This window comes from Ambystoma mexicanum, chromosome 2p, assembly GCF_040938575.1.
Source record: "Ambystoma mexicanum isolate Mex_15411 chromosome 2p, UKY_AmexF1_1, whole genome shotgun sequence".
Lineage (NCBI taxonomy): Eukaryota > Metazoa > Chordata > Amphibia > Caudata > Ambystomatidae > Ambystoma > Ambystoma mexicanum.
The window spans coordinates 1,239,334,880-1,239,357,658 of NC_090923.1; positions in this window are offsets into that span (position 1 = coordinate 1,239,334,880).

Genomic DNA, 22,779 nt, shown 5'->3' on the forward strand with positions numbered 1-22,779 from the left:
TCCTTCCCCTCTGTCTCCCATCTAACAAAAAGCTGTAGGTAACATACCAAATAAGCAAAACAGAAAGGTGATGGCTGGAAGGTTTCAAATCTTTCATAGCCATTGGCACAGCTCTAGGCAACCCTGCAGACCACTGTTTTTCTGGTTGGACTTGTGATGGTCAGTCGCTGTTTCTAGTCTGTGGCCAGACACTTGGCAGGCACTGGAAGTCTGCGATTTGGAGTTTAGGCCTCTTCGAGATGCTCTGTTTACAGTTTAGCCCAAGCGATTTACAATAGTCCAGGTTGTTGTGTTGGACACCTGCTTCCATTCACAGTCATTTGGTAATATGGGCCTATACACACTGATCCTATCGTTAGATATGGTGATCCATTCTTGTATGAAATGTATATCATATTACAGTGATATTGTAACCATAGTTTTATTGATGTACTGAGGAACAATGCTATGTGATGGCACTTCCTGTTTTGTCAAGGGGTGAAAGGTTGTGTGCCATCACTTTCCGTGATATCACTTGGGGCGAAGTCAAATGACATCACTTCTTGTGATGTCCTCAGAGGTCAAGGGTTGTATGATGTCACTTCTGCTACCCCTGGCGTTTTGGTGTAATGGCGTTGCTGTTCTGATCCCTTACAATAACAAAAGAAAAGCAATGGAACCCCCTCTCATCAAATACATAAGTAAGCCTTCTCAAACATTTCACATCTCAAGCCGACAACCTTCTACAGTTGCCTTATAAGACATGGAGCAGTACCTTAAAATTAAAATGGGATGAAAATCTAAAAGCGACTTTGCTCCCACTAAATGCTCTTTACTTTTACAATCTTAAACAGGCGTGCCTCAAATGCTAACAGAAAGCTTTCCTATAGTAGTGCAATGCACAGAGTTTATTCCCCAGCCACCTTTAAGATAAAGAACTCTCTTTACTGAAGGACTCTGGGGTAACAGAAACCCCACCACACACATAATATATAAATGCCACAAATATATCTCTCTTAGTCCATTATTGTAAAGTGCATTTTTTTTAAATGTTCAGTTCAATCTTTAGTTATGAGATGATATATAGACATGCAATAAGGAAGTAATATTTCTGTTATTTATGACAGTAGAAAACATAAACACGTATGGCCCAATTCATCGAAAAGTGTGCAGAGATCCCCCAATGCCTGCGCACCAAGAACGACTCTTTGCGAGTCTGCGCGCAGATGTTTACCTGTGCACTACTTGTATTCATGGAATTGTTTGTGCAAAGTAACCGTAAACGCAAGTCGCGACCGGAACGCCCCCAACACGCCCCCACGTAAAGAAAAACCAGCCAGAAACAGCTACCTTTGTGTGCTCCTTGGGCACGAACACATGCACCCTTGAAACAGTGCTTGGTGTCCCGTGCAACCATGTCTGCATCTCGGGGACACAGTGTTGGGTCCCCCGTAACTTTAACCGGCACCCTATCAACATGCATACACATTTCCGTAACTCAGGTGAAACTCAGAAAAATTCGGCGTGTGAACCACTGTAAACCATTCCTGCACCACGCTACACTGCGTATGCGCACCCCAGGCTGGTTTGCAGAGTTAAAATATTCATGTATGTATTTACAATTTAATCACACTGGCCCTCATTACGACCCTGGCGGAGATCCATGGTGCAATTTGCACCATGGACCATGGCGCAGAGCTGCCAACTCCGCCATGGGGGTTGGCGGACTTACCGCCCCATTCCGACCTTGGCGGGGCGGTAAGTCCCCAATCCCCATTTACCCTTCCCCATTCCCATTTTTGCCCCATAGGGTATAATGGGAGTGGGGAAGGCGTTAATTACGCCACCGTAATTTACGGTGGCGTAATTAACAACAACTCCCGTAGCGCCATGGATTTTACCGCCTGCAAAAAGCAGGCGTAAAAATCACCATGGCGCTACGGGAAGTTGTAATCTGGCGGAGAGGTACGCCATGCATTACGCTGGCGTAAACCCCTCTCCGCCAGGGTCGTAATGAGGGCCACTATGTTTTAATGGATACACAATAATCACCAATGGGGTGATGTAACACAGAATAATCTCTTTAATACACAAGGAGTAATAGTGAGCAAAACAATTCAGCACAGAAATAATACTTTGGTGGGTGTGTTCAGATCAGATAGCACTGTGGTTAAAGGTTCCTCCTGCACACCCCTCAACCCCCCAATAGGCAATGTAAAGAGATAGGAGAGAGCAGGTATTCAGGAATGTCAGAATACAAACAGAATATCAATCCCACTTTCCCCCAGCAAACACAAGAGAAAACCGAATTGACCTTCAAGCTATCAGAATGGCTTTTAAAGTTATCTTAGAATGGACTGGGCAAAAACACTAAATATTGTCGCAATTGCTGAAATTATTATACATTTTTATGGGAGCCACTTTGGATAGTTGCACACAAACAAAAGCAATGATTTAATACCAAAAAAAAAAATTGAAATCATAATATTCAAATTGGAAGCAATCAACAGCTGTTTTACACGTGTCAGAATTTCCCAAAAACAAAATTCGAGGCAAACTTTTCACTGCACGATAATCCTGATAAAGGGCGAACCGTATAGATTTGGAATGCGGTGGTGGATGCAATCTACAGCTGTGGATGTTGGCTACAAGCAGAAGTTCATATTTTGTTTCTAACACAAAAACTGAGGAAGTTATGGATGTTTTAGTGGCAGTCATTTTTATTTAGATAGGTGCAAGAATGGGAAACAGGAATGCACTTTTAAAATGACAAAAGGATTTCTTACACTAGAGGATGACTATAAACAAAATGAATGCCCACAGGAACACAGCCACTTGATCAGAATGACTGCCTGCTAAGGACTCGCCTTCTTCAGATGGGAAAAGATCAGGGCAAAAATAGTTTTAGAGATAGGATGGATTGGATAGAGAGTTCAGACAATTCAAAAATACTCCTAACAACACAGGTTCTGAATACAAGATAGGATGGGTTTAAGATAGGGATTGACTATGCAAGGTACATATGTAAGTGACAAAGTTCTTTCTATAGATACTCACTAGATATGCTTTTAAATGGAACCGTTAGGATTCTGGTCCATCAAGATTCTGATCAGGGAATTGGATCTGGTTCTATGACACACAGCTGGGCACATCAGATTGGATCTGCAATCAGCAAGGCGCTCTGGTCACAGCACGGCACAGGACTGGATTGGATCTGCAATGCACTCTGGTCACAGCACGGCACAGGACTGGATTGGATCGCCCTTCTTGGTTCTGGTGATAATTATTTCAGCAGGTAAGCAGTACAGGGCAGCCTGGCTGTATTTTGATGCTTCCCCTTAGGTTTGTGGGGTTCTGGTTCTGGAATTTGAGGCCTAGCTGAAAATGGTTCAGCTATGCAATGGGTTTCTGCTTTGCCAAGTTTCAGGAGTCTGGAGCAAGGAAGATGTAGAGTTCAGCAGCAGGGTGCTCCGCCAGTATGAGGATAGTGGGTGAATCTGTCTGTCTTTTTTAGTGGTGAGCTGTCTCTATTTATAATGATAATGATAAAGGGGGTGTGTGGGCTGGTTTATCCTAAGCTCGCCCCTTTGCCAGGTGATTGGGTCAGAGTCTTCCCTCTGCCTTGATAGGAGGAGAGAAAGAGTGTGTCACCTTTATGGTATGATTGTATGAGGCAGAGAATCCACCCGTAGCCCCTTGAACACAAAATCTACTTTTGGCACCATACATATTTACACATGTACAACCTCTATAAGAATCACATATACGGATTACATATTTTCCATGGCAGCTAGCTATCCCTCAAAACCCTGTAGCTGTGGGATCTTGTCTCGGCTTTTCACAGAATCTTGCCCTTTTCATCAGGAACACAATGTCCAATTTATAAGCAAATTTCTATAAGTGTGCGTGTTTAACATGGGCATAAGTGTATAAAGTTTCATACTTCTAGCAAAAATACATTTTGTGTAAAATCACATTTCTTGCTCTTTCTCTCCAGAATATGTCACACGATTTTTCCGCCTCTTGAAACGTGCAGCCAAAATTTAGATTCACAAATCTGTTATTTTTATATTTTATACAATTTTCACTGGCAAATTATAAGTCTTTTAAAAAAAAATTCTTTGGGAAGGTTCCGCCATAGATGGTTGTTTGTCTCCGCCTCTTTTTGTCTCCCTGCAGTTCAGAAGCAGTCTCCTCCCTGTTTGCTCCTGGCAGAGGCCATTTATGACAGTCCTCACAACCCGCATTTCCTTAGCAGCAGCTGTTCATTGTTCCCTTTTGCCTCTGTAGACCGAGTTCTTTCCAAACCCTATAATTACCGCTTGGGTGTGATTTCTTGGTGGGGGAAAAGGCCATCCTTCTGTGGAGAAACCTGATATTCCAGTTTGGTAGATTGTAGTCAGGCTTCACTTAATTGTTAAGTCTGTTGCATTTTCCCTTAGCTTAAAACAAACTTCTGATTTCAAAATAGCAGCTAGAATTCTGATCAAGATTTTAAACCATGGGATCAAAACAATTACAAGATGGTTACTCTCAGTAACATGCCTCTTAGATTGCAGACATTTGATTTCAGTTTATACATGTTTAAAGTTTAATCAGGAGGCTCTTGACAGCTGTCATCTCAGCAGTCCACTGCTGCACAGAGATTTTTGAAATCCACAGCCAGGCCACTTTTGCTGTGGAAATCCCTTTATGCTTTCAGCTTTTCAGGGCCTTGCAAGTTCACAATGATTTCTTAAACTAAGTGAATTGTAGCACCCAGCAAGAATTTTGGATGTTTGAGGGTGTTTTGTGCCGGCATTCTGCAGTCTCAGCAACAAAGAAAAAAGGATTTAAGGCAAGATTTTGGGGGTTTATTTAGCAACACTGCTTTTTCCTTCTGTACTCCATTTTTACTTGTTGTGGAGCCCAGTGACATATTCCAGGAGTGAGATCTCTGTTCCACCACTGACAAAATGCGTGGCAGATTGGACAGCCATCTTTTTGTGCTTTGAAAAGTGCGATTATCAGAGGTTTTGGCGCGCACAAGGATTTTGCTGCCATTTTGTTATTTCTGGCACCCTCATAACACAGTGCTGTAGCATAGCAGAGCAGAAGTTGGTTAAAACCTCCCACACTAGGCAGCTGCAATGTCACAGCAAGGCTAGATTTGATGGTGGTTGAGATCAGAATATCAAAAAGGCTAGCATGTAAAGGAATACGCTCAATTTCTAGGGCTCTTGTTCTTAAAATAGCTATGTTACTTTGTAAATTCTTACTTAAGTTAAGAATTATCGAACACATTTTGCAAACTTATTACCAAAACGGCTAATCATGTTGCACTCATACAATAAATGTTTAAGTGAGTCAACATCGGAGTTATAGTGCAAACATATTTATAAGTCAATGACTTTACATAATGAAAACATATCTGATTGATTAATAGAAAATGGAAGAAACCCTAAGTTGCTTGAACACTATGTCATTGCAAGGTCCCTTTGAATGAGTGCAGAGCTTAATTCAGCACTCCCTTCTGATTGAATTTCACTGGTGGTTTAAATAACGTTAGCAATTAATATTTTATACACTTTGAGGTAGTGTGACAAGTACTGTAGAGATAATTCTATATCTGAAATATAGTTAGGACTAAGTATGCAAAGCAAAATTAAGGACATTAATGAACAAATTGTAGATATTAGCTTCATTAAGTGGCAAATTCAATTGTTCAGAAGAGAAACAAAAATGCATGGAAAAGAATATTACTTAGAAAGAAGAGGCTATGATTCATCCAAGGTAACCAATACTTCATTGGTTGTGAAATTTTGAACAAGGGTTTATTCCTTACAAAACATATTCTTAGTGGGTTTAAGGATGTGTTGAAAAAACCATTAAAATCAAGAAAAGCATTAATTGTTAACTCTTAGGATAGGAGACAAGATTTATGTGGGGAGTTATTCTGTGAAAGTAGGAAATACAACATAGAAGGATAGACCACAGATCTCCCCAGCCACACCCACTGCAGAATTGTTTCAGGAGAGCAATAACCAAAGACTACTTTGTCTGATTTAAAGAAGAATATTTTAGGGTTAATAACCATTTTGATGGCTTCAATTCAACCCCAACCGTTTGGACAGTATCTGTGATAGAATACCATCTGGTGAGGGTAGAAAACCTTTAGCTTTTCTTACCTTTATTACATAAAATAGTGCGGGTAATTCTATTTCTAAAAGGCAGGTTTGCTAATCAGACCACCCTTTCATAAGTGCTCTATGCCATGATTATAATGTAAACAAGTGTATTTAGTAAGATAGCCTACAGATGGCTTCAGCCCAGCTCTCCAGTGGCACATGTCAGGTTCTATGGTCACATGTGCATTCATTGCAGCTTCTGGAACACAATGTTTCTGCAGGCCGAAGTGACATTTTACTTTTCTGCACCTCTGTTGCAAAATCTAAAAATGGTATGTCTTAGTCACTCGTGGTATGTAAATCTGTAAACATCAGGCATGCCAAATTGTGGCATGGTGACTACTAAGAGCAAACAATTATACAGCCACAGCAATTCAATATCACAATAGTGTCAGCTCGATGAGTAGGTACCATGTGTGATAGAACTGATGTATATTGGTGTCTGGTCTGACTCCACAGCTGCCCTGTAGAACAATGGCCAGGATGCTGCTTCCTTGATCCCCAGGCAGATGGGAAGACACCTTCCTCCCAGGGCACAGAACCTCCAACATTGGAACCACTGCTTCAAAGGTAGCACTGAGATAACAAATCAATTCTCACACCAGGGTGCTCACCACTGGGGTCCCTTTTATGTCAGCCAGCATGGGATGGTGTAGAGTTAAAGTAGCATTGAGGGAGAGGTGGGCTGAGACAAGGGTTCCACCATCTTGGTTCCTGTTATACTTCTTGCCCTGCCCCACCAATTCCTTCCGCCAAGGCACTCTCCATGTGATGTCAGAAGGCATAGGGCACTTGTAACAACAGCATTGATTGGACCCCTTGCAGCAGGCACACGTTGGGCCAATCCCCTGTGACGTTTTGCCTTTATAAGGAAGAAGCACCCCTTCTTTCTATGATTCATATCAGGACTCAGAAGAACAAGACACATTCATCTCTAACTCTGTTGGTGCACAGATACAGTCTATCCCAAAGTCCTCTGCTAGGGAGGTGATGACAGCAGGCATCCAAGGCAGAGATGAGCTCTGTCCCTTAACTATTGTAGGGGAGGACAGGCCTTAAGGCCCCCCTCTCCTGCATTATTCTCCCCAGGTGAGGACCATGGCTCGCCGAGCGTCCCCTCATGCCACCCGGGCCCAGGTGGAGGAGGGCTTGCCCGCCGATGACATTGCCCCCCACGTATCCATCATACACACACACTAACGTTTAGACAGGCCTAGAAGCCTTCTTGCCCAGCAAAGATGGCGTGAGTTCAGCGCGCTGTAGCGCAGCCCCCACCTTTGGAGGGCTTTCCAAGCATCCCTGCTGCCGTAGCACCATGGTAGATCCGCTGCGAGCGCGTTCCCATGAGAAAGTTGGGTATGAGCTAACCCGAGATGCTAACACTGTAACATTTTATCGTTCACAATGTAATACTGCACCCCGCATGACCTGGTCCGCGAGGCCGGGGCGACGGGGAAAAAACTGAAGCATCACTATCTGAAGAAAGTAGAAAATAATTCGAGTATTGGTATTAATGAACTACCTCTGTTTAAACAGATTCTGTAAACTGTGAATCAACCATAAAGATGTAACGTTTATATGATGTCACCCCAGGTCTGGACTAATGCTGCTATAACCACAGAGAAAGATGTCGACGAAACGTATAACCTTTATCTGTATAAGTGTTCTTTCAATTTTATGTAGAAACCTGAACTCGTATATGTTTTCTTAATCACCCATAGCGGCGAGTATCAATCTCTGTAGGCCATAACCTAGAACTACCTCATGTAACGTCTAATGTACATAAAATAATCAAACACTGTAGTGAATATAATGTTAGGTAACGAAAAGGTACTCAGACTGAATATATTAACGAAATGTTTAATGAACTCGAAGTATATATGTATGGTATAGTAGTCTAAATAAGACAAATGGTATAAAAGTTTTGTATTCAAAATCAGGCAACACACGAGAAAAATACCTTTTTGAATATATGCAAGGCCATTCTCCCTCCCACCCTACGAAGCCTGCCAAGTAGAAAAAAGCTAAGGCCTGTGCCGTGCTCCCCCACCTCCCCCGACCAAGCTGGAACCGCTTCAGAGAGTCAGAGGCCCCAACACAGCATCCAAGGCCACCGGCCGCCACCTGCGTTATTTACAGCATGGTAATAAACTTACGTTTGAATCCACTGATCTACCAGCACCCTCTCGTAAATCCCACAATCCCCCAGACCACCCCAAGAAGCCTGACCCCGCACAAAGGCTACCCCCGACAATGAGACAAGACACAGAGCCCCCCTTCATAGTAGCCTCTAACGTAGTAATAAAACATGTACCACCCGGCACAAGCCCCCAGAGCCCAGCCCCGCAACCTGAAATACCAGACATCAGAACACCGGTAAATCCAATAGATGACCACCAGACCCCTCACAAGGTGCATTCCTCCTGTGTTGTATTGATTGAAAGATTTACTGTAGAAGTTAGATATGGGGTTTTAAGTAACTACAATGTGCATGATCTAGGGCACCTAAGTCAGGGAAGGCATTCATCTTTGTCACAGGCTGCCCCAGCGTACCAACACCGCCCGGATGACCTCAAGCCGGCCTGCCAGGCCCAACCCAACCCACGAGGCTGACCAGTGACGTCCTCTCACCCGGACCAACCACGCTGCAGCAACACCTATAGTTAGTCGACGCCACCCAATCCCAATTAACTTGTGCCCCCTATAGTGTGTAGGTTCTGATGACGTTTTTTGTATTAGAAATACGCCTGCCTTTGCGATTGTCAGGCAGAGCGCTCTCGGAGGTTGCAGAGTTCTTTGCATGCCATATTCTTTTGATAAACTCCCACTTACGCTCACCCGCACTCTGTCTTGGCCTTATTCCCATTGCGGGAGTGTCCATTATTGTCTCCCATTGCGGGGAGGATCGTGCTAACTTGGGGGCGCTTCCACTCAGTGGTGACCCCGATAGCGTGATATTTCCAAATTTATTTTTCCTGAACTCCTTTTAACGACCCCCTTTTGGCACGAGAATCTCCGGTCAGAAAGGGAAACGCACGGTGGGCCGGCTCCGGGAAGCTACCCGCCAACGGCGACCGGTACGCTTAGAAGTGCGCACTCAAACTAGAAGGGGTACGGGATCCCGGTTGCAAAATCCCCTTTGAGTACCGCTCGCCGGAGCCGGGGCTGACTGTTGAGCAGAAAGGCAACACCGCCTGGACGGACCCAGTTTCGGAGACTATCGGTTCAAGACGGGCACGTGAGTACCGAGTGCGAGCGATCATAAAGGGAGAGGGAGGGGAACTTGTGAACAGGAGAACGTGGGCAGATAGAGGAGAGAATCACGGGTGTCTACTAAAGACAGGTCTTAAAACTTTCTTTATCTTTTCTTTGCATATGGCCATTAGGAGTAAGAAGTAAGTGAAGAGGTAGAAGTGACGGAAACCTAGCTCCGAAAGGGGGTGGAAGGCGGCGCCGCATAGTGCTATCTAAACTAGTACTGGGAATATATGAAGAAGTAAAAAATAAGTTATTGGTGTCTGGCAAAGGGAGACACGGAGAATATTTTTAGTGATTGCTACTCTTTCTATTTCTTTTTTCCATTCCACGGGGCAAGGGGTGAAAGCGAGAAGGGTATAAGGTAAATATACTGGTAGAAGAACTATAAAATAGGGAGCACTTTTGTAGGAGTGGGGATTAAGTAGTGGCACGTACAGACGTGAACACAGTAACCTTAGCAGAAAAACAGGGACAGCTGGCCAGGGAGGAAAGGGAGGAAAAAAGACGAGGTGTGAGTGGGAAAGTATTGTGAGGGGTGCGCGCACCGTGTGAGTATTGGAGACGAACGGTTGACCGCGAGGGGGTGCTAGAGAGTGTTGGCCATAACTAGTAGTTGATTGGTTGTAAGTGAAATCACATGAGAGTGTATGGGAATGGGAAGGGGATGAGTTGTGGTGAGTAAGAAAGGACTTGTGTAGTGAATAACTTTGGGTGATATCGTTGAGACGTCCGCTCTTGTCTGTGCCATAAAGATATAGATACATATATCCACACCTAACTAAAAGTAAAGGAGGTGGACACGGTCGTTGCTAGTGATTTAGAATATGGGGGCAGAAACTCCCTTGTCGCATATTTGTAAGAGCTTACCGGGGTACGCTGAACGAATAAGTAAATATCACGATCAATGGGTAACAGAATTGAAAGGGGAGGGATTGCCCCAGATTTGGCCCGAGGGAGGGTCTTTTGACAAAAGCGTTCTTGATATGGTACGAGCATGCATTAGCCTCAAGTATAAGGGAAAACAATGGCAAAATAGGAAGGAGATATTAGACCTCTGGAGACTGTTTGAGGAAGTGCCCCCACCCAAAGATCCGGCGCCAAATGTCGATCTGCCGTCCACAACAGACAACCCACTCACGATTCCAAGAGGGGAAAAGGACCAGTTAAATACAGAACAACCTGCGGAGGTGATTAGCTTGTACCCAATATTGAACAAACCAGCCCCCGCAGCAGGATATAGCGACCCTACTTATGTGCCTCCCCCCACAACTGTTACACCACAAAGACCAACAGCCCCCCCGCCATACGAAAGCACCAGAGAGCGCGCCCAGGGAAGCACACAGAGAGTGGATATAGAAAAGCTAACGAGTGACTTAGAGTCGAGGCTTTCTGTGGCAAGGGATGAACTCTCAAGAATAAAAGACATATGTGAGCGCACAGCGTGCGCCCCTACACAATCAGGACGCACGTCTAGAGCGTCAAGCGAAAGTAGACAAATTGAGGAAGGATGGAAAAAGGGGGAAATACTGTTCAGAATTGAGGAAGAGCCGACACGAATAATAGAGGTAGGAGCAGTAGAAGGGAGCATTGGTGATGTATCACGAGAGAGAGGGATCAGAGAGGACTTGTTATGTGATGTCAGAGGAGGGATGGATGAGAGTGATAGGTTGAGTATGGCAGTAGGAGGGGAAAGCGAGGAGGTGGACGGTGCATGCTCGCTAGGGACTATAGATGACGAATGGATGGGACGACTAAGAAATAGGGTGGGGAAGATGGCGTCATTGGAGTCAGCAGCGACTAAGGTAGGGGAGGGTGCAACTGCAAAAGGGAAGTTACAACTTCCATTGATACACAGAGGAGGGGGGAGACCAAACTATATACCGTGGGCCCAGATGGACAAGGCTAATCTAATGAAATTATTGCCCCAGTTGTCAGGAGGGGCGAGCAAGTGGATATATGCATTTGAGAAACATACCGCCGGCATACCGTTGGCAGTAGGCGATGTGAAAAGCCTACTAGTATCTGCAGTAGGAGATCAAGCGGACAGAGTATGGGCTAAGGCTGGTTTCCCGGCCGTGACGTTAGATTGTGATCGCCATGATGGGGCTTCCTTTAATACAGTGCGAGCAAGGGTGTGGGACGCACTGCGGGACACATTCCCAGATACCCCTGATTTACAGTCAGTAATGCAATGTACAATGAATGACGGGGAGGATGCTATGGATTACATTCTCCGGGTGCAGGAGATGTGGAGAGCGGAAACGGGCACGCCCTGGCATCAGTCAACGTCTCTGTTTTACTTTATCATCAAGAGAGGGCTCCCAAAAGAGGTGCAGAAGGCACTCGACAAAATAGCAGGTGTTGAGGCGAAGGGGTGGCCAGAGATCCAAAGCATAATAGTGCACCATTGCAAAAGAATAAAAGAAAGAGAGAGGGAAGTAGCACAGAAAAGGTTGGCAGACGAAGCGAAGTTGGTACAATCAAAGCTAGTGAAGGTTGCAGCAGCGGTAGCAGGACTCCCACTCATGAGGGAGGGAGAAGACGGGGAGGAGGGGCAGATAGCAATACAAGGGAGAATAGCAGCTAATTGGGCCGGACAAGGCCAGCGACAGTGGAACGAACAAGAGCAGAACGGAGGTCTCGCGTGGCAAGAGTGGGCCCCAAGAGGGGGAAGAGGTGGGTACAGGGGCCGAAGAGGAGGACAAGGGTATGGAGGAATGGGAGGAAATGGGTGGCAGGGTCCCAGAGGTCCACAGGGGAGCTGCTGGAATTGTGGGAGATGGGGGCATTACTGAAGGGAGTGCAGGAGCAGACAAAACAACGGGTTCCAGGAGACAGAGCAGTATGGTCACCCCCACCCAGGAAGCCCATACGGCCTCCCCATGGGACAATACCAACAACCAGAAAATGCAGGACAAAGAAGTAACGCACAACTACACGGACATCAGTACAGAACACAAAACCACCCACAGAATAATGACAATATGCAATACACGCCAGGTAACACTTTCGCCACAGTAGCTAATGGAGCGCCTGCCCCCACACCTTATAGCGGGGTGTCAGTAGTTTCGGGGAACATTTTTGATCAAGGGGGGGCAATGAGACACCCCGCATAGGACAGCCCACAGAGAGCACTTGCGTGTCCAGTACTATCTACGACCCACAATGCATCAGAGGAACCATTGATAGGAGCGCAGATAGGAGACAAGCAATTCATATTCATGGTGGATTCGGGAGCGGAAAAATCATGTATTAAAGAGGGCCGGTTCCCGTTATCTAATAGAACGTTAGAGACGCAGGGGTTCTCTGGGGCTGTAATTGAAGTTCCTTACACAGAGGCATTGGATGTGACAGTGGGGGGTAAAACAGTGAAAGCACCCTTACTGTACTATGAACGCTCTCCCATTAATTTGCTGGGGAGGGATCTCTTAAGCAAACTAAATATGACAATATCATTCACAGAGAGCGGTATCGTATGTTCAACACCAGGCATATGTCCCCTCCGCATACTAGCAGTAATACACGGCCACACAATCATGCAAGAGATCAGAGGGTTACCAAGAAACGAGGAGATGTTTGTTGAGGGCATGAGAACATTGGCTCTCATAGTACCAGAACTAAAAAGGATGGATTGGAGGATCCCAGCCGAATTCCTTTTCCGCCCCATAGTGAGCCCCGACACTGCTCCCGGGTCAGTGCTATCGTTGGATTTGCACGCAGTACACGTGTCAGCGAACAGAATATGTGTGATTGGCGTTGACATGGAAGGATGTGAGTGGCGGACAGTACTGTGTACAAATGCAAATATCCCACTGCGGGAGCTCTCGGACGAGGAGCTATTTTCTGACACTGAGACAGATGGCGAAATAGTGATGGAACTAGCAATGCCGTGCGACATTGTAGTTACAGCCAGAAAAACTAAAGTTGAATTAATGGCAGTAGTAGGAGCACCACATACATTTTTTGATGATGACATGAGGTTAGTACCCACTAACATATGGACAAATGGCCCCCACGATGTGGGGTTACTACATGGGGTTCAGCCTGTGGTAATAAAACTGAAACAGGGAGCAATTCTACCCCGGGTAAAACAATATCCATTGTCACGCGAAGCAGAAGAAGGGATCAGAGAGACAATTGATGCACTGCTAGCGCAAGGAATAATAGTGCCCTCAAACTCCCCATGTAACACATGCATTTACCCGATTAAAAAGGCGAAGGGAGGTTCCTGGAGGATGATACAAGATTTACGCCCACTCAATGATGTGATTCAGAAGGAGTTCCCTCTAGTGCCGAACCCGGCGACAATACTATGCAATATTCCGAAAACGGCATCCCACTTCACAGTTATTGACTTGAAAAATGCATTTTTCTCGATTCCCTTAGCAGAAGAGAGCAGGTACTTAACAGCGTTTACACTAGGGGGGAGGAGGTTCGAACATTGCAGACTACCACAAGGATATTGCGAGAGCCCAAGCATATTCAACAGGATACTACATGAAGATCTGGGGAATTTGTCTGTAGAAAGCATGGTGATTCAGTACGTTGATGATTTATTGGTTTGTGCACAAACTGAGGAGGAGTGTAGAAAGGACTCAATAACACTCCTGACATTATTGGCCAATAAAGGGTACAAGGTGGACAAGGGAAAGTTACAATACTGTCTGACAGAGGTCCTATACTTGGGACAGCTGATATCAAAGGATGGCAAGCGGATCATACCAGACAGGGCACAGGCGATTAGAGCAGTTGGGGAGCCCAAAACCGTAAAAGAGATGCAGAAATTCCTGGGTATGTGCAACTACTGCCGAGCATGGATATTGGATTATGCAGCATACACAAGGCCCTCATTACAGGCACTAAAAGAAGCCCAGCAGGAAAACAAACACATAGAATGGACAGAAGAAATAAACACATCATTTAACTCACTGAAAGAGCTGATATCAAGCGCTCCAGTACTGGCAAATCCAGATTATGGCCGCGAATTTTTCTTATTTTCGCACTGCAAAGGAACACTGATGACAGCAGTGCTGACACAAAAGACATCGTTAGGGCACAAGCCACTGGCTTACTATAGTGGCACTCTAGACGCAGTAATGCAAGGTCATTTCGCGTGCGAGCAATCACTAGCTGCAGCCGCGTTCGCTATTGAAAAAAGTGCCACGATAGTAATGGGCTGTCCTGTGACACTATTTGTGGAACACTCACTCTTTGCAATATTAGAGCGATCAAAGAGCACATTGACAACACAACGCGCCACAGCATATGAAATAATATTGTCCAGCGCAAACATCCATATAGTAAGATGAAAGACAGTGATCCCAGCCACATTCATCACAGAGGCGTGCACCATAGAAGACATGCAGAATCACAACTGTGCAACGTACACAGGTGACGAAGGTCAGGACCAGGTGGTTTCTGAGAATGCCCTGAACGAGGGAGAGGTGTATTTCGTAGACGGGTCAGCATCAATAGACATGGAGAAAGGAGAGAAACATGTGGGTATGGCAGTTGTACGATTAGAGGAAGATGAATACGAGACACTAGTGCAACACCGCCTCCCATCACACTATTCAGCCCAAGCAGCAGAACTAATAGCGCTAATAGAAGCATTGCATGCCGCCAAGGGGTGCGCAGTGACAATCTATACAGACTCAGCATACATGACAACAACAGTACACGGCGGGCTGGCACGGTGGGGGCGGAGAGGGTTTTGACGAGCAGATGGAACACCGGTTCAGCATGCAGAATTATTGAAAGAACTGATTGAGGCCCTACAAGACCCCACGGCAGTGGCCATCGTAAAATGCCAAGCCCACACTACAAATACAGATCTTATATCTTTGGGGAACGCGGCAGCAGACGCCCCTGCCAAAGAAGCTTCATATTTTCAGAAAGGTGAGGTAGGAGAGTACATGTTGCACCACACCACAAGCCAAGAGGTCCCCACAGGATACAATATGATGCCCACACAGGAAATACTAGAGTTGCAAGAGGGAGCTAGTGCAGAAGAAAAAGTGCTGTGGACTAAGAGGGGATGCAGCAAATCACCGACAGATTTATTGTGGCGACAAGAAAGCTCAGGAAAAGCCGTGATGCCAGTTACATTGTTAGAAATAGCATTTCAACAACTACACTTTCCCGCACACAATGCAAAACAACACATAATGGCGGAGATACAAGAAGATTGGTTTGCACCTTGCCTCCAGGAACACATCACAAGGCTGGCTTTGGAATGCACGACATGTCAAATTTACAACTCAGGTATGACATTGCGCACACTAAGAGGTACGATACCAAAACCAAATGGCCCATTCAGAGAGCTCCACATTGATTATGTAGACATGGGAGAAAGATGCAATGGGGCTCGCTACATGATTGTGGTTGTATGTCCATTTTCGAGGTGGGTGGAGGCAGGTCCCTGTGCGCGCCCTGATGCGAAGGGCGCCGCAAAGTTCCTAGTGCGGGAAGTATTCCCGCGCTGGGGAATTTGCGAAGTCATTCGCTCAGACAACGGCACACATTTTGTTAATGAACTATTCAAAGAAGTGACTACGTTATTGGGATTAAAGCACAAATTATGTTCGATTTATCATCCTCAAAGTAATGGCGTAGTGGAAAAGATGAACGGTCTGTTAAAAAGCAGATTGTCAAAACTGTGTTTTTCCCTTAAAAAGACCTGGATGTACTGCCTGCCTTTGGCCCTGTTCGAATTGCGAAATCAGCCAAGTAAAGACCACCATTTGTCCCCGCATGAGATCATCACGGGAAGGAGAATGCACACAGCGCATTCGCCTCTCCGTGAACGTTCTGATGCACACAGAAGCGCAGCGATATTGGGAGAGGAGTTCACAGAGTACTTGAAAAAACTAACACGGGCAGCGCGCATAATAGCGAAGCAACTAGCCCCCCCCTCTACAAGAGAGGAGGGGAATACAACAGAATCAGTAACACTGCCTGACAAACCATTACAGCTAATGCCCGGTGACTTTATATATGTCAGAAGTTTTGTGCGAAGGTGGAATGCGCCACGTTTCCATGGCCCTTATGAGGTAGTGTTTTGCACGCCCACGGCAGTAAAGGTGAAGGGCCTAAGATACTGGGTGCATTTGACAGACGTACGCAGAGCCTATAGCGCCGTGGAAGGTGAGGTGCAGGACGAGGCACAGGCAACAGCGGACAGTGGAGTTGTGCAGAATGAGTGAAGGTGATTTTGTGTATGTGCAGCGATTGACAATGAATGCAACTGATGACATGGCATTCGTACGGAAAAAAAAAAAAAAAAAAAAAAAATTTTTTTTGCTCTTTTCATTGAATGTTTTTTGTTGGCTCATTTTTCGAAATTTTTTCTGTTGAAGAAGTTTTTTTCTATATAATATACAATGATCTAAAAGTATTGATTGTAAATACCAGTGTCCGTGGAAACAAACCCTTCCCCCACCCACGTCCATGCTTTATGAAAAAAAAAAAAAAAAAAAGTTAACAACTTTGGAAATGTTTACATGCCTGTACTTAATGCACTTTTGTATCTCAAACAGGAATTACCATGGCATCTAATGGGCAGCCTGCAACTAATAGATTTGTTAGAATTAGAGAAGTGTTGATAAATAGACTCGCATATTCATACGAATGTGGATTGTCAATTTGTGTTATTGTGTTTTTTTTTTTAAATATTTTGCCTGGTGACTTATTGGTTTATAGCGTTCATCTCTATCGAGATGACCGAGGGGGGAGGGGGGAGTAACATCACCCGAGCTCCTGGGAGCAATGCAACCACAAGTGTAAATATTAAAGAAGGTGATTTTCTGGTATGGGATGGATCACACTTTGTATGGGGTTACTACACTGAACCACCCACTGTCGGCCTGTCAGATTCAAGAGGTATACAAACAGAAATGGAAAACAACACAATGTCCATACCTGAACTATATAACAGCCCCAACACCCTCCCCACCCCATCAGAAGTGACTTGTTGTTTATTGAGGAAGATGGGAATATTATAACTATGAAAGAACATAAGGAAACAATGCAGAAATTTGACAAGGGGGGTGGGAAGGAGGAAGGGGGGCCCATTTTTTCATCTATCAAAAACAGCAGACGTAGGAGAAGCAAGGATAGTAGGTGGAGAAGAGAGACAAGCAGGAGGGGGTATGATGAGTACTATGGGTTAGGCTTAGACAAAATGGAAGACCCTCGGCACCCCCACCAAGCAAATAAATGGTATGCTGATATGAGCGCCACAGCCAAACAAACGACAAATGAGAGCTGTTATGTCTGCTCGCTCATTCCCCACGCATCAGGCACACCTAAAGTGTTGCTGCCCAGAGAATTGCCCATTGTAAATGCCCAGTGTCTCCTTCATCTCATGCTATGCCGAATAAAAAACACCTTCCAGGCACACGACGTCACTTTCAAGATTATACAGACTGAAAAAACGTGCTACCCAAAAGCAGCTGGAGTGGTATGTCTCAAAGAACCATTTTTTGCGATACAAGGGACACTGTTTTCTGAAAACAAATGGAAAGATGAAGAAGTACTGTGCAAAGCGGAAGCACTGAGAGGTGTCCAACCAGCCAGAATGCGATGGATGGAAGAAACATGCACACCAGTATGGAAGGAGCACATTTCCAAACTGACATGGGTAACAGCAATGGAAAAACCCTTCAAGCTACAAAGTGAGATCAAGAACGAACTATGTTTTAAGGGAGAAGGAAAAGTGGCAATCGGAACGAATAAAAACTGCAACAAAACTCTCACCATCCCAGACATGAGAAAAGGAACAGCCGCATTGATGGACACATACTGGGTATGTGGGAACCAGGCCTACTTGCACCTTCCCCAGGCATGGAGCGGCAGCTGCTCGATGGCCACTCTGCACTCGGCCCTGATGGTGATTGCAGAAAGCCACGTTGACGAAAATAAAAGGATGCCAGGGAACATGCACCAGGGTGTGGTTCCTCCCACTGCAAAATCACACCTCTATGTCCTGTCCTCCGGAGAGAAGGGAGAAGAGCTATCACGGAACAGACGGGCATCAAATTACATATCTCAAGCTTCGTCCGATTTATTGGCACAGATCCCAGACAGGTACCGACTGTTCAGCTCTGTAGAAACGTTCTTTGCCTCGCTAATTTCAAGTGTCCAAGCAAGGGCAAATGCAAAATGGCTCCAGATAACACGGTGGGAACTGATTCAGTTAGCCAATGACACTGAAGAGGGGTTCAACATAATAAAAGTAGAACTGCGAGCTCTACGCCTAATGACCATGCAGAACAGGTATGTTCTGGACCTACTGACAGCGATGGACGGAGGTGTTTGCCGAAAAATAGGAAGTGCCTGCTGCACTTTCGTACCTTCTGAAGACGCGGAAAATGGTTCCTTATCCCACGTGATCGAAGCAGTACACAATCTGGGAGAGAAAATGAAGATGGAAGGTGGAGCAGAAGCCAGCACGTGGTTCGACAATATCTTCTCCTGGGTTCCCTCTTGGCTTGGAATGACGATGAAATTTCTGGTACCAGCTGTGGTGTTCCTCCTTGTGGCGTTCTGCCTGTGCCAGTTGGGCCTCCGATGTTGTGCAAATGCGGTCCCTAACGGCGCAATGATGATGGTGACAATGGGCAACTCTGGTGGTACAATGAGGGCAACACAAGAAGTACATGTGCAGACAGGAATAGACAACACCCCCCAGTACCGGTTAGTGCCTATGTACCGTGACAAGTACATAGTAGACAAGCTATGGCATACCACTATCAAGGAGCCCCGAGACGTGGAATTAGAATGGTACACAGAGGTCTGGGTAGATTTGGAGGAAAGTGGTGACTGTATATATTTAACGTGCACACCAGACGAATATGCTAGAAGAGGAGAGAGCTTAAGGGGGGTGTGTAGGGCATGGATGCCCATCAAGGGAACACCTGCATGGGATGACGCGATAGTTGAGGAGCAAGAGTGTAGAAGGTTGGAAGAGCTGAAGAATTCGTTACTTTAGTAACGAAAGGGGGGAAATGTAGGGGAGGACAGGCCTTAAGGCCCCCCTCTCCTGCATTATTCTCCCCAGGTGAGGACCATGGCTCGCCGAGCGTCCCCTCATGCCACCCGGGCCCAGGTGGAGGAGGGCTTGCCCGCCGATGACATTGCCCCCCACGTATCCATCATACACACACACTAACGTTTAGACAGGCCTAGAAGCCTTCTTGCCCAGCAAAGATGGCGTGAGTTCAGCGCGCTGTAGCGCAGCCCCCACCTTTGGAGGGCTTTCCAAGCATCCCTGCCGCCGTAGCACCATGGTAGATCCGCTGCGAGCGCGTTCCCATGAGAAAGTTGGGTATGAGCTAACCCGAGATGCTAACACTGTAACATTTTATCGTTCACAATGTAATACTGCACCCCGCATGACCTGGTCCGCGAGGCCGGGGCGACGGGGAAAAAACTGAAGCATCACTATCTGAAGAAAGTAGAAAATAATTCGAGTATTGGTATTAATGAACTACCTCTGTTTAAACAGATTCTGTAAACTGTGAATCAACCATAAAGATGTAACGTTTATATGATGTCACCCCAGGTCTGGACTAATGCTGCTATAACCACAGAGAAAGATGTCGACGAAACGTATAACCTTTATCTGTATAAGTGTTCTTTCAATTTTATGTAGAAACCTGAACTCGTATATGTTTTCTTAATCACCCATAGCGGCGAGTATCAATCTCTGTAGGCCATAACCTAGAACTACCTCATGTAACGTCTAATGTACATAAAATAATCAAACACTGTAGTGAATATAATGTTAGGTAACGAAAAGGTACTCAGACTGAATATATTAACGAAATGTTTAATGAACTCGAAGTATATATGTATGGTATAGTAGTCTAAATAAGACAAATGGTATAAAAGTTTTGTATTCAAAATCAGGCAACACACGAGAAAAATACCTTTTTGAATATATGCAAGGCCATTCTCCCTCCCACCCTACGAAGCCTGCCAAGTAGAAAAAAGCTAAGGCCTGTGCCGTGCTCCCCCACCTCCCCCGACCAAGCTGGAACCGCTTCAGAGAGTCAGAGGCCCCAACACAGCATCCAAGGCCACCGGCCGCCACCTGCGTTATTTACAGCACGGTAATAAACTTACGTTTGAATCCACTGATCTACCAGCACCCTCTCGTAAATCCCACAATCCCCCAGACCACCCCAAGAAGCCTGACCCCGCACAAAGGCTACCCCCGACAATGAGACAAGACACAGAGCCCCCCTTCATAGTAGCCTCTAACGTAGTAATAAAACATGTACCACCCGGCACAAGCCCCCAGAGCCCAGCCCCGCAACCTGAAATACCAGACGTCAGAACACCGGTAAATCCAATAGATGACCACCAGACCCCTCACAAGGTGCATTCCTCCTGTGTTGTATTGATTGAAAGATTTACTGTAGAAGTTAGATATGGGGTTTTAAGTAACTGCAATGTGCATGATCTAGGGCACCTAAGTCAGGGAAGGCATTCATCTTTGTCACAGGCTGCCCCAGCGTACCAACACCGCCCGGATGACCTCAAGCCGGCCTGCCAGGCCCAACCCAACCCACGAGGCTGACCAGTGACGTCCTCTCACCCGGACCAACCACGCTGCAGCAACACCTATAGTTAGTCGACGCCACCCAATCCCAATTAACTTGTGCCCCCTATAGTGTGTAGGTTCTGATGACGTTTTTTGTATTAGAAATACGCCTGCCTTTGCGATTGTCAGGCAGAGCGCTCTCGGAGGTTGCAGAGTTCTTTGCATGCCATATTCTTTTGATAAACTCCCACTTACGCTCACCCGCACTCTGTCTTGGCCTTATTCCCATTGCGGGAGTGTCCATTATTGTCTCCCATTGCGGGGAGGATCGTGCTAACTTGGGGGCGCTTCCACTCACTATCCCACAGGAACAGGGGAGAGGGGTGAACTGCTGTGGACCAAGGCCTCTCTGCTGGATGTGGCACTGGAACCAGGGCCCTGTGCCGGAGATGAAGGATCCTCTGAAGCTGCTAGAAACCTTCTTGGAGCAGAACTGCAGAACTGAAGGACTTACATTTTCCCAAAAACCATGGAACGGGTCTTGGAGTAGCCATAAAACCAAGAAAGCAACCCCTGCCATTCACTAAATCTCTGAACTGTATCGTTGCTGCATTGGCACCTTCAACGCCATCCAAGCTCTTGTACAGGAAACACATGTTTCCTCTCTAACCTCAACGCTCAACCCGCTCCACATCTCCAAGAATTGCTTGATGCTGAAGCCCTGCTGTTGCGCATCTGAGACCCATCGAGACTTCCAGCTGGCCCAAACACTGCCGCACTGTCACCAGTTTTTTTAAGCTTCTAGCCAAAGCCTCTGCAGTACCCAGATGCTGTATCAAGCCAGCTGAGCCCGCTTGCTTCTGACCTCCAGTCTCAACTTCTTCAAACGCTAGACTGCTGAGGCTTCTAACTTATCAATGCAGCTTCACCCACTGTCCCCAACATCTTTGACCTGCAAGCTGTTACCACTGCTGAAAAGTATTGCATCATTAGACACAGAGCAGCAGCTCCCCCACTCAACACTGGCCCAGTCCTGAAAGCACCAGAATGCTGGTTCAATGCCAAATAGCCTGGCTTGATGTGGTCAAGCACCAAAGACAAGAATTACGGTAATGTGGAGAGGCCCTGTCCCCCTGGTCCACCTTTTGGGGCCCTAGTGACTCCTAAGCTCACCTTCCTCTTCAGGAACATATCCTTGAACACTGACAGTGTTCCCAATCTCTTTCCCGAACACCTCTGCTCCACTACTCATTTTAATAATCAGTTTGTTTTCATGTTCTTGTTTAAGTATATTTGTAATGTATATGTCTTTGATTGGGCATTCCTTTATTGTGGAGCATTGTACTTGTGAAGCATTGTACTAAACCTGCTTGGTGACCATCTTTCAACTAGATTCTTTATTTTAGAAATAATGGAATTGCAATTGGTTTGAGCTGTTTCCTTGATGGATATGGAGAATATGATTACAATATGATTACAAAATATTTTAAAACAATTGGTTTCCAATTAATGTCAAGAGTATCAATCAACAGTTTGGTACAAAGCTTATTGAAAACATTGAGAAATGTGGCTAATGGAGAGGATATTTAATTTTAAGGTTCTAGGACTGGATGGGAAAATTACAAAGTTCATATGTGAACATTGAGACTTTAAACACTGTTACCAATTGAAATGGTGGCCAAAAGGGAAAGTAAAGGAGAAAAGGAAAAACCTTGGTGAGTGCCCTTGTGCAGTTCAAAAGTATTGGAGAAGGAACCAATTATAAGTAGCCCAGAGAGGGTACATGAACCATTCAAATAAATATTGCTCCAAATCCTAATCCAAACT